Source organism: Oncorhynchus kisutch, linkage group LG16, assembly GCF_002021735.2.
Source record: "Oncorhynchus kisutch isolate 150728-3 linkage group LG16, Okis_V2, whole genome shotgun sequence".
NCBI lineage: Eukaryota > Metazoa > Chordata > Actinopteri > Salmoniformes > Salmonidae > Oncorhynchus > Oncorhynchus kisutch.
The window spans coordinates 34903379-34917802 of record NC_034189.2 but is presented as its reverse complement, the minus strand read 5'-3'; positions in this window follow the sequence as shown (position 1 = coordinate 34917802).

The following is a 14424-nucleotide window of genomic DNA, read 5'->3' as shown; positions in this document are numbered from 1 at the left end:
TGACCATCCTACCGATCCTCGACTTTGGCGATGTAGCCAAAATAGCCTCCAATACCCCACTCAATAAATTGGATGCAGTCTATCACAGTGCCATCCATTTTGTCACCAAATCCCCATATACTACCCACCACTGTGACCTGTACGCTCTCTTTGGCTGGCCCTCGCTTCATACTCGTCGCCAAACCCACTGGCTCCAGGTCATCTACAAGACCCTGCTAGGTAAAGTCCCCCCTTCTGCCACTGTGTACTCTCTGTTTAGGGCCAAATAGCATTCTAGTTTGCTTCTAGTTTTTTTTGTTAATTCTTTCCAATGTGTCAAGTAATTATCTTTTGTTTTCTCATGATTTGTTTGGGTTGATACACTGCTAGAGTGGGTAATTTACCGGAAAAGGCCAATAAGGTCTGATCATTTGAAAACTGTAAAAATGTGGTTTAGAGACCCCCCACATAAAACCCCACACTGTAACAGTTCAATATTCATCCTTGTGCAATGCCTCTTCTTGAAATTCACTTTGGGGAATTTATATGTTTATAAAACAAAACCAATTCAGAGTCCAGGAGGTACAGAGTGGCAGGCAGGCTCGAGGTCAGGGCAGGCAGAATGGTCAGGCAGGCGGGAATGGAGTTCAGAAAACAGGCAAGGGTCAAAACCCGATGGATTAGCAAAAGAGAAATAGAAAGCAGAAACACAGGAAAACACACTGTTTGAACACACTTGAAAAGATACAAGACGAACTGGCACAGAGAGACAGGAAACATAGGGATATAAACACTGGGGAAAATAAGCGAGAACTGGAGGGGGTTGAGACAAACACAAGAAACAGGTGAAACAGATCAAGGCGTGACACTTCACCTCTTCCCCGAATATCATTATACACCACGCCGGCATCGCAGCGTGCACCTCTTTATCTGCCGGTCAACTCTTTAGCCCTGGTTTTGCTGAGCACAGACACATGCTCCTACCCTCCCTCACGCTATCCATCTCTCACTCTCTCTTCACCTTCTCTTCTCCCCATGGCAAAATGTGTAGAACTATAGAGAACCTTCTTTAGAACTGTAAAAATGTATCTCTGCCCCATGGCAAAATAAGTAAAATTGCATGAAATTTGTTATAATTTAATAGAGGTGCAGATTGAGATAGAGGGGAATTGGAGGGGTTTAAATGTCTGATCTTTTCATCCACTGAGAGAAAAGGTGCCTCCTCTGGCCTCAGTTGCCTGGTTGTTTAATTCCTGAGGGAAGGGTGAGGGGATCGAGACTTACTTTAACTGTGTCTGTGTCTGAGTAGTTGAGGACATTTAATCTCCTCTGGCTGCCTGGGGTCAAGCTTATTGTAGACACAGTTTTGGGAGAGTGTTAGACCAGATGCCGATATAGTAAGAGTGAGATTATGTAATCAGATGAACCTCTCCATTCCCACTCAAGCACATCAATGTCACAATCCTGTGTCACAACTTAGTAATGAGAGCTGTCAATGTTAAGGACACATCATCCAAAGGGAAAAGGTGACAGATATTTTCAGTTTTGCAGATTTATGTAGTTGCCTGTGATTAAATGTAGGGCTGTACTGCCCTCTGGGGGATTTACTGAATAACTGCAAAATGGAAGGTCCAGAACCATCTGCACACAGGTAAAAGATTTTAACTTTGTGTGGCAGATGCTGAAGTGACAAATGAGTTCACTCCAGTGGTGACCTGTCATTCAGGGTGGTTTTGAGCCCCACATTTTTTGCCAATGTTTTTTTTTTTTTGGGGGGGGGGGGGCTGTCCTGTTTTGCATGTTATTTTGGCATTAATATACATCACATATCATTTTGCAAACCATGTAAAAAATATATATATCAATGAGTTAATAAAGCCGCAAACAAACATGGTCTCTTTTTTGTTTTCTTGAGTAAGACAGCTCCAAAATGCAGTTGTTTCAGCCTAGCTCAGTGCTTTCTGTGGTGGTAGGTCAAGCCAGTAGAAAATACAGAGTGTCGTGCTGTGATTGGCTCAGTGTTCTGTCTCTCATGGGGAAACTACGTCACTGCCAGGTCTAAGACAAGCCCCTTTGGTGCTTCCATAGAGTTACATTAGAAGTGCCCATCCAAGAAGGCTCAAGGTCATTGGCCCTAGATAAAATGACGTCAAATCACAGTAACTCAACATCATACTTTAAAAATCTTAGCTAGCAGTCATCATCATGAATCAAGTCGACAATCTACTGGCAAATTATTTTTAATCCTTGTCATAAGAGAAATAATTAAGATTAATGATGGATAAAAAGTATCGGTGCTCATTGGCCATTGGACATAAACATTACACAATAAGCTGGAAATTGCTAATTCAACGATGAGTGGTTTGGAAGGAATCAGTGGCTAACTGCAAGCATTGCAAAGCAATCATTAGCCTGCTATTCAGTGGAGTGGCTGTGTGGTCCCAAGTCTAAGAATAAGTGTCTCTTTTCCTAGTTGAAAATTATAAACATTCAAGATTGGCCATACTGTTAATGAAGCATGAGTTGTGCAGCGCTCAAAACAATTGTTTTCTCTGAACTGCAAAATTTGACTTTACTGAGTTCAAGACAACTGGGAACTCGGGAAAAAAAAACAAGCTACGACAGGGAAAATGTTATGAACTTTCATCCATCTCTGAATTGTAAATTTAGAACTCGGGCCTTTTTCTAGTTCTACAACCTGAAGATCACTGACGTCATCATGATTCAACCTTTTTTTTCCAATTTCCCAGTGGTCTTGAAAGCACCATAGATCCAGACAATGTCAGACTTTGATGACAAAGTTTAATGACAAAATTTACTCATGAAGGACCGCCGCCCCACCTTCCTGTTCAACTGAGCACAGCACAACAAGGTGAGTCCAAAAACGTATTAGATGTTGCTGCACAATATGTAAAATGCCAAGGAGATATGTATACTGTAGGTATGAAAGTAATACTAAGTGTATGTTGTGTAGTAAGCTGTTAGTAGCACATGTGCCTCACCCTAATCATTTGGTATATTTTCACCTCTTAATTTCTTCTACTGTTCTGATTTGGTGGTGCACATGTAACGTTAGCCTATAACCTGTTTTTGAGAAATGTAATCAATAGATATTGTAAGAGCTTTCATTGTCTGCTTATTTGCTGCCTTTATTTATCCTACGGTTCTGACATGGTGTACAGGGAGAACACTGTAAAAACGGCCCATGTTCTGAATTCTGTCGCTGTATTTCAAAGTGCTAAACAAATAGTCATATTGACTAAAAATCGGTCCAAGCTCGCTCATTCATTTCTTAATCGAAATTACGGATAACCTCCTATCAGCTTGTCGTCCCTTATGCCATAGTTTGTACATCTCAATTGTCAGTAGAAACCAAATTTGTTTAAGCAAGTCAGCCATAACAGCTATATATTTTTTAAAGGCAGTAAATTAGGCTGAATTAACTGTTTCGCTGTCAAACAAGGCTCCGCTGATAGCCAGGTGTAGCAGTGGTAAGGTGTTGGGACTGCTTTTGGGACTCTGCTGTTGGGACAGTTTCTTGGAGGCCCTAACAGTTTGGGGGCACCGTTTGTCACCATTATGGTGCAATTAATTTATTTCATTTATTAATTTATGTATTGTTTACTGTTGTGTGCATGCATCCCACATTTCATTTTTTTGCCCTACAATCGCCACTGGTTCACTCCCCACACACACACACACACACACACGTTCGCATTACAGTTAGAGCAATACAGGTCTTTTCTATGATCATATTTTCTCTTATGGCTGTCAATGTTATTCAAACACACAGCATGCTCCCGTTCCTCTGTGTGTGTCTGTGTGTGTGTGTACATGGGTGTGTGGGCGAGTGTACGTTCTTGTCATTTCAGCAGCCGCCACGCTCAAAAACATAGTGCAAAGATCTTACTTTGTGATACATCACTTGGCATTTCCTGTTACCATGTACCAACAGCTTCAATCAGGCAACACTCACTCAATATTTTTTGCATTTTATTCTATGCCATCTTTTTACGTCATTTGTAAATTGCAGTACTCTTTGACAGACCTGTCCAATGCCAACCCCCCCCCCCCCCCTCTACCCCTAGTTCCTAGTCACTGTCCTGTAAATTGCAGTACTCTTTGACAGACCTGTCCAATGCCAACCCCCCCCCCCCCCCCCCCCCCTACCCCTGGTTCCTAGTCACTGTCCCCTAAATCACTGGGACAGTGAATCCACTTATCTAGGAAATCTACTTGAAATGGTGCCTGAGGGAGGAAGGCACGCATCATCATCAAGGACCCCACACACCCCAGCACAAGCTGTTCTCTCCCTTACCGTCGGGGAGACGGTATCAGAGCATGAGGTCTGATACCAACTAGACTGACCACAATAATTGTATCGTTCTGTCAGGTAGGCCTACTTTGAAGTAAACATTTATTTGAGAAGGTTTTGAGGAAAACCTTTGTCTACCCACAAGACGGTAATCATGAGCATTGCTAACTTGTTACACATAATGATAGACAGACTTACGCATCACACAGGCAGGGGCAATATTGCTGGACATTAATTGGTAGATATTATGGTACATTTGTCTTTTTAAGCCAATTGTGGCTAACCATTGGTAGTAGTGTCAATGTGGCTTTGATTGGATCGTGTCGTGTCTGGACTATCATTAAATGTGACGACTTATTTTTCTCAAATCAGTTCTCTAGGTTTAATTATTACATTATTAAACTAATCATGTAAACATGAAATAACTAGGAAGTCAGGGGCACCAGGGAAAATGTTGAGATTACAAAGCTATAGTTTTCCGAATATAACACTTCAAATATTTTATTATCTGATCAATTAGTCTATTAATTAATTATTAATTGCCTTGTCAGCTCTCATTACTGAAAGTCACAAACCCTTGTACTGTATATCTGCACAAACCCTAGCGAAAATCATGAATCAGTGATATACAAATTGGCTTAATTATTTATTTACTAACTAACTAAATAATCACACAGAGTTACATAACAAACAAACAGCAGATATTGGTTACTAACAATGATAGAAAATGTCCCCTTTGGGCTAAGCCAATATGATGGCTTGGTAGACAAAGAAAATGGGTGGTGACTGAGAAAGAGACAAAAGACAAAAGACAAAATGGATTCACTACACACAGTGGATAATTATAATAATTGAAATGTCTATCCTTTGCACATGACCGGCAGCTCATTCTGAAAGAAATTGCAATGTACATATTTACGCTTGGATGTCGTTGTTGTCTCTCCGTTGAAAACACTTGATCGGCCTGTAGAGTTCATCAGAGTCTCTGGGTAACTTTCCCAGAAGTCACAATGTCTTTCGTGGTAAGAATGGTTACTTCAGAGTACCATTCGGAAATGTTCTCATAGATTAGATGCTTCAGCGGTTGTCTGTATTCTCATTCTAGATTTACATAATTTCAAGCTGCAGACTAGTAATTGTACGGCTAAGATTTGCTTTTATTCTGTAGTGATCAATAGTCTCAGATTTTAACCATTTTCAGCCGTGTAGCCAAAACTACAGCTGTATGGTCTCCAATGGCCTATAGAATTGTAGCCGTTCCAACGTGGGGACGACGTCCCGGCATTCTCTGACTTCTTAACCATTCGAGACATCCGGCTCAGCATGGGTCTCTTTGGCATAACATGTACATTTCGTCACGGGTGGTTTTATACTCTGGAGTAGAAAAGGGTGGTTCCATGACACAAACCTAATGTCTATGCTCACGTGCGCATGGCCACTGACATGGCCAGTTAATCTTTATATCAAAATCCAAACTCTAATTTATAAGGTTAAAATCACATGACATCTTTTTACAAATAGTTTTATGTTTAATCACATACATTTCACAATATTTAGATGTAAACCTGACCACTGGGAAATGTACACTTTAAACAGCCAGTCAAAACATCAAAAATCTCATAATTAAAATTCATGCCATTTTAAAGCTATTCTCGTTGTTAATCCCACCACACAGTGTCCAATTTCAAATATGCTTTACAGCAAAAGCACCACAAACGATTATGTTAGGTCACCACATAGCCACAGAAAAACAGACATTTTTTTTCCAGCCAAAGAGAGGAGTTTCAAAAAGCACAAATAGAGATAAAATGAATCACTAACCTTTGATGAGCTTTATCAGATGACACTAATAGGACTTCATGTTACTGTCAGAGTCGTGTGTATAGGTGGCAGGGAAGTCAGGCGCAGGAGAGTCAAACGGAGTGTAAATGGAGACTTTTAATATAAGTCCACTTAACATGCTAAATACGTACATATATACATAAACGAACATGGGTACGAGGACCCGTCGCGCACCTATACAACATAAAACACCTGACATAAAACAATCTCTGACAAAGACATGAGGGGAAACAGAGGGTTAAATATACAACAGGTAATGAATGGGATTGAAAACAGGTGTGTGGGAAGACAAGACAAAACCAATGGAAAATGAAAAATGGATCAATGATGGCTAGAAGGCCGGTGACGTCGACCGCCGAGCACCGCTCGAACAAGGAGAGGCAACGACTTCGGCAGAAGTCGTGACAGTTATACAATACATGTATGTTTTGTTTGATGAAGTTCATATTTATCAAATTCTGAGTTTACATTGGCGTGTTACATTCACTAGATCCAAAAACATCCAGTGATTTTGCATAGCCATATCATTCAATAGAAATACTCATCATAAATGTAGATAATACAAGTTATACACATGGAATTATAGATATACCTCTCCTTAATGTAACCGCTGTGTCTGATTTTAAAAAACCTTTATGGAATAAGCCAGCCATGCAATAATCTGAGACGGCACAATAGCCGTCATGTTGACCTCAACATAAATAAGAAATTACATGATAAATATTCCCTTACCTTTGATGATCAACATCAGAAAGCACTCCAGGAATCCCAGGTCCACAATAAATATTTGTTTTGTTCGATAATGTCCGTTATTTAGGTCCAAATACTTTCTTTTGTTAGTGCCTTTGGTATACATATTCAAACGCTCATTCTGGTCAACATTACATCGGACAAAAACTTCAAAAAGTCATATTACAGGTCGAAGAAACATTTCAAACTAAGTACAGAGTCAATCATTCGGATGTTTTTAACATATAGTTTCAATAAAGTTCCAACCGGAGTATTCCTTCTTGTCTTCATGAGCAATGGAACGCAAGTGAATACCATGAGGAATGGACATCTGATTGATTCTGCTATCATTCACTCCCACAACACCATAGAAGTCTCAATAAAATGTCTATTGATGGTTGACATCTAGTGGAACCCCTAGGCAGTGCAACATCATTAATATCTCAAGGGGATTTCATTGGTGACTCTGGTGAATACATACAAAGCTCAGATTTCTCACTTCCTGTTTTCATTTCTCCTCAGGATTTTGCCTGCCATATGAGTTCTGTTATACTCACAGACATAATTTAAACAGTTTTGGAAACTTTAGAGTGTTTTCTATCCAATACTAATAATACTATGCATATATTAGCAACTGAGACTGAGGAGCAGGCCGTTTACTTCGGGCAACTTATTCATCCAAGCTACTCAATACTGCCCCCCAGCCATAAGAAGTTAATAGTGAGCAACATAAAGGCACTGTTATTATACATCGATGCCAAAAAATGCAATTAAACCTCTTTTTATTGTCTGATACTCAGAAAGCCTGCAACTGCCTTCTTCTACACCATATGTAAAGCCACCAAAGAGCACAGGTGTGACTTCAGGAAACTTCCCAGTTGCCATGGAAATTATAAATTCAGAGTGAGGACAGAGTTAGAGGGAAATACCTCCAGTTGGGCTGAAACTCCAGACTTCCCTCTTAAGAAAGGAAGTGAGTACCAATATGCACTTTTGTGAGATTGTTCTTTGTAGCTCTCTCATTCTTGACATCCTATCTTTTGACTTCCTGTATTGTGTCTCCTCAGCCATCATTGGTCCTTCAAACGTAACCTTGGTCACCAAGGGAGGAGCTATAGGTGATGTAGAGGTAAACATTCAGAATCGGGTGCTAAAGATCTCATCGCTGAAAGAAGCCTACAGCAAAGTGGAATACAATATCAGATACTGGAAGAAGACTGACAAGAAGGATGTAAGAGCAACATATAATAGTCAAACACACACATAAACAGACATACTGTGTACACTGAGTTTACAAAACATTAGGAACACCTTTGTAATATTGCTCCACCTTTTGCCCTCAGAACAGCCTGAATTCATCGGGACATAGACTCTACAAGGTGTCGAAAGTGTTCCACAGGGATGCTGGCCCAAGTTGACTCCAATGCTTCCCACAGTTGTGTCAAGTTGGTTGGATGTCCTTTGGGCGGTGGAACATTCTTGATACACACGGGAAACTGTTGAGCATGAAAACCCTAGCAGCATTGCAGTTCTTGACGCTCAAACCAGTGCGCCTGGCACCTAGCACCATACCCCGTTCAAAGGCACTTAAATCTGACATCTTGCCCCTTCAAACTCTGAATGGCACACATACACAATCCATGTCTCAATTGTCTCAAGGCTTAAAAATACCTTTTCACCTTTCATTCAGAACCTACAGTGCATTCGGTATGTATTCAGACAACTTGACTTTTTCCATATTTTGTTACGTTAGTCTTATTCTAAAATTGATTAAATAATTTTTCCCTCATCAATCTACACACTCTACCCCATAATGGCAAGGGATAAACATTTGTTCATTGGTTTACTCCAATTAGGGGAGGGGTGGTAGGTTTTTGGGGAAAAATAAAGGAAAATATTTTTACAAAGATATGCATGTATGTATGTGCATTATTATGTATATGTATGTGTATATGTATGCATGTTTATATATATATATATATATATATATATATATATATATATATATATATATATATGTATATATATGTATGTATGTATGTGGGTATGTATGTGGGTATGTGTATATATATATACATTGCCGGTCAAAAGTTTGGGGTCACGTAGAAATGTCCTTGTTTTTTAAAGAAAATCACATTTTTTGTCCATTAAAATAATATCAAATATATCAGAAATACAGTGTAGACATTGTTAATGTTGTAAATTACTATTGTAGCTGGAACGGCAGATTTTTTTAATGTAATATCTATATAGGCGTACAGAGGCCCATTATCAGCAACCATCACTCCTGTGTTCCAATGGCACTTTGTGTTAGCTAATCCAAGTGTATCATTTTAAAAGGCTAATTGATCATTAGCAACACTATCAACAAGGCAGGTCCTACAGGCCCTAGTTTTTTCGCACCTTGACAACTGTTCAGGAACTTGGATGTACACAGAGATATAATATGAATAATAAGCATGTCAATCTCTTCTGGCTCAAAGTGGAGGAGAGATTGACTTCATCACTACTTGTATTTATGAGAGGTTGATTGCACCGAGCTGTCTGTCTAAACTACTGGCACACAGCTCGGACACCCATGCACAACCCACAAGACATGCCAGAAGAGAAGCTCTTCACAGTCCCCAAGTCCAGGACAGACTATGGGAGGCACACAGTACTACATAGAGCCATGACTACATGGAACTCTATTCCACATCAAGTAACTGATGCAAGCAGTGAAATTTGATTTTATAAACAGCTAAGGCCCCATACACTGCTGTTCTGCTGGTTGTCAGACAGCCTCTTTCTCTCCACTGGAACTTATACGCCTACACACACCCACAAGGAAGACACACACATGCTCTAACTTGCTCTATAGCCTCTTCGGTGGGTAAATCTAGCAGACTGCAGATGAGAGCTTAGTTATTGTGTGTTTATGATGGTACTTTAAACTGTTGGTCATCTATAACATATAGCTCACGTGGTGTACCTCAGTTTAAGCAACTTTCAGTTTCGAGAGCTTGTGTTTGGAAATGGTTTGGCTCCGTGGATCTAAAGTGCTATCCCTGCTGTTGACAGTGTCTCTCTGTCTCTGTGTGTCACCTTCTCTAGACACAGGTGAGTACTCATGGTGCTACTAGTGGGTAATGAACAAACAATTGTCTTGACTCAAACGTGGGACAGGGTATGGTAGTTGTGTTTAGATTAGCTAGTATTCAATGCTTTTAATACCCAGATATACTCGGAAATAATCCCTAATGAACTAGGAAACGTGCACTAGATGAGCCCCATGCACTGCTCTACTTGTCCATTACATTTTTCAGTCAATTGTTATTAGCAGTTACTCTAACTCACCCTTAATAAACTAGCTTGCTTACAAAAACAAAGTAGTTACAGTGAGGGGGAAAAGTATTTGATCCCCTGCTGATTTTGTACGTTTGCCCACTGACAAAGAAATGATCAGTCTATAATTTTAATGGTAGGTTTATTTGAACAGTGAGAGACAGAATGACAACAGAAAAATCCAGAAAAACGCATGTCAAAAATGTTATAAATTGATTTGCATTTTAATGAGGGAAATAAGTATTTGACCCCTCTGATGTGGTGAAGTTGTCCTGTCCCCTTAGCAGAACAACACCCCCTTAGCATAATGTTTCCACCTCCATGTTTGACGGTGGGGATGGTGTTCTTGGGGTCATGGGCAGTATTCCTCCTCCTCCAAACACGACGAGTTGAGTTGATGCCAAAGAGCTCCATTTCGGTCTCATCTGACCACAACACTTTCATCCAGTTGTCCTCTGAATCATTCAGATGTTCATTGGAAAACTTCAGACAGGCATGTACAGTGCCTTGCGAAAGTATTCGGCCCCCTTGAACTTTGCGACCTTTTGCCACATTTCAAGCTTCAAACATAAAGATATAAAACTATTTTTTTGTGAAGAATCAACAACAAGTGGGACACAATCATGAAGTGGAACAACATTTATTGGATATTTCAAACCTTTTTAACAAATCAAAAACTGAAAAATTGGGCGTGCAAAATTATTCAGCCCCTTTACTTTCAGTGCAGCAAACTCTCTCCAGAGGTTCAGTGAGGATCTCTGAATGATCCAATGTTGACCTAAATGACTAATGATGATAAATACAATCCACCTGTGTGTAATCAAGTCTCCGTATAAATGCACCTGCACTGTGATAGTCTTAGAGGTCCGTTAAAAGCGCAGAGAGCATCATGAAGAACAAGGAACACACCAGGCAGGTCCGAGATACTGTTGTGAAGAAGTTTAAAGCCGGATTTGGATACAAAAAGATTTCCCAAGCTTTAAACATCCCAAGGAGCACTCTGCAAGCGATAATATTGAAATGGAAGGAGTATCAGACCACTGCAAATCTACCAAGACCTGGCCGTCCCTCTAAACTTTCAGCTCATTACAAGGAAAAGACTGATCAGAGATGCAGCCAAGAGGCCCATGATCACTCTGGATGAACTGCAGAGATCTACAGCTGAGGTGGGAGACTGTCCATAGGACAACAATCAGTCGTATATTGCACAAATCTGGCCTTTATGGAAGAGTGGCAAGAAGAAAGCTATTTCTTAAAGATATCCATAAAAAGTGTTGTTTAAGGTTTGCCACAAGCCACCTGGGAGACACACCAAACATGTGGAAGAAGGTGCTCTGGTCAGATTAAACCAAAATTTAACTTTTTGGCAACAATGCAAAACGTTATGTTTGGCGTAAAAGCAACACAGCTCATCACCCTGAACACACCATCCCCACTGTCAAACATGGTGGTGGCAGCATCATGGTTTGGGCCTGCTTTTCTTCAGCAGGGACAGGGAAGATGGTTAAAATTGATGGGAAGATGGATGGAGCCAAATACAGGACCATTCTGGAAGAAAACCTGATGGAGTCTGCAAAAGACCTGAGACTGGGACGGAGATTTGTCTTCCAACAAACAATGATCCAAAACATAAAGCAAAATCTACAATGGAATGGTTCAAAAATAAACATATCCAGGCGTTAGAATGGTTCTCATGATCAATGCAACTCCACAAGGTGAGATCTTGCATGGAGCCCCAGGCCGAGATTGACAGTTCTTTTGTGTTTCTTATATTTGCGAATAATCACCCCAACTGTTCTCACCTTCTCACCAAGCTGCTTGGCGATGGTCTTGTAGCCATTCCAGCCTTGTGTAGGTCTACAATCTTGTCCCTGACATCCTTGGAGAGCTCTTTGGTCTTGGCCATGGTGAAGAGTTTGGAATCTGATTGATTGATTGCTTCTGTGGACAGGTGTCTTTTATACAGGTAACAAGCTGAGATTAGGAGCACTCCCTTTAAGAGTATGCTCCTAATCTCAGCTCGTTACCTGTATAAAAGACACCTGGGAGCCAGAAATATTTCTGATTGAAAGGGGGTCAAATACTTATTTCCCTCATTAAAATGCAAATCAATTTATAACATATTTGACATGCGTTTTTCTGGATTTTGTTGTTGTTATTCTGTCTCTCACTGTTCAAATAAACCTACCATTAAAATTATAGACTGATCATTTCTTTGTCAGTGGGCAAACGTACAAAATCAGCAGGGGATCAAATAGTTTTTCCCTCACTGTATATGTAGAGCTGCTTTGGAGCTGAGTTATATACTTTTTCCACAAAAACTTCAGGTGCCGTAGAATTGAAGTACACCAAGACTCCTATGGTTGGGACTGAGGGCATGCCCTTGAGGCTCACCTGTAAGGCAGAGTATGACACAAAACAATGTGGTCGTATTGATGCCTTTTGGTGTCATCACACTTTGGAAGAGTGTCCCAAGCTCATTGACCTCGGCAAGTACCTCACTGTTGTCAACGAGATGGTTATGGAGGACTATGGTGTCAGACATAGACACGTTGTAACAGACTTCATAGAACTGACCCCTGCTGACCGAGGAGTCTATCAGTGCAATGCAGTATGTGAAATGGGAGGCCATACTGCCATGGGACACTACATAAATATCACAGTCAAAGGTACCATTACATTTTTCAGTTAATTTTTGTTAGCAGTTACTCTAACCCGCAGCGACTAAGGTGAAACAACCATGTAGCATGATCATCAGTCAATCAATTAAACAATCAACAAACCAACCAATTAATCACTAATTTTGATTTCTAACCCTATAACAGCAGCTCCAATAGTTGCTCAAAGAAAGGCCAACAACGGTGGACTGAACTGGACATACAGCACTGGAACAATACTGTGGTCCCTTCTCCTAATACTGGAGTTACTTGAGGCAAGATCAATAACAAAGTAACACAGAAAAAATGCACTTGTACATTTATACTTCGCAGCCAATCATAACTTAATGTAGATCTTTTGGGGTGAAGTCTCTTGTTTATGAATGATTATTTGTGTTTAACAGGTTAATCATTGAGCTGGTCTGGTAGCTGATGGCAGATGGCGTCAAGGCTGAAAATGACCTATCAATTATAATGGAGATACCATCTACGATACAGATTTACAGTATATCAAACCCAAACATTTAACTGAATTGTTTTACATATGTACAAATAAGGTGCCTTTTGGCTCAAAAGACTACATTTATAGTCATTGGCTAATAGTTTACTTAACATTTACGAAAAATAAAAATGTGTTATAAACCAGCTTCAAACATGTATGTTGGAAGACAGGAGGGTTTGTACTACTTAAATAAAATTTCAATTTCATGGAATTTCAATGGAATGGAATGCTCATTTGTTCGCTGGATCACAATTGTTTTCCAGTTGGCATGCGTGCCTATTTCTGTTTAATTTTGTTCTCTCCCCTGTTCTTGTCACGGTGGGCTATCTCGGTCTGTGTCTGTTAGAGGAAATGCCCATACAGGACAGGAAACCACACATAGCATTTGCACAAACGGAGGACTGAAGCAATGTGAGCAGTGGTAGTCGCAGTCCATGTGGTTGGAAGGGTGAGGGGGAGTAAAAGGGTCTGGTAGTCTTGTGATGTTCATTATATCTCGGTGTAATTTGAAGGCGCAGGAGTGCACTGTCATACTTTTTGTTCTAGTTGTCCATACATGCCTTTTTTTGTTTGTTTGTTTGTTCTCTCCCCTGTTCTTGTCATGGTGGGTTATCGCTCTACTCCTTTCAGGTCTGTGTCTGTTAGAATAAATGCCAATACAGGACAGGAAACCACACATAGCATTTGCAAAAACAAACAGAGGCCTGAAGCTATGTGAACAGTGCTAGTAGCAGTCTATGTGGTTGGAAAGGTGAGGCGGAGTAAAGGGATATGCATTTCTTGTGATGTTTATCCTAAACTCAGTTTGATTTGAAGGCTCAGGAGTGTACTGTAATACTATATACGGTAGGTTTACATTATTTTCAAATAAGTTATTATGAATTGCGAAACTGAGCGATATTCCGTGTGAATTATTGGCTAAACCACTAGGTCAGAGCTTCCCCAAATACATTTTGGTTGTATAGAGTTATTTTATGTGTACCCCCAAAAAACACCAGATAAGAAAAGCATGGTGTGTCATACAGTCTATGGAAATTAGCCATTTGACCATTATAAACTGACAAACTACATAAACA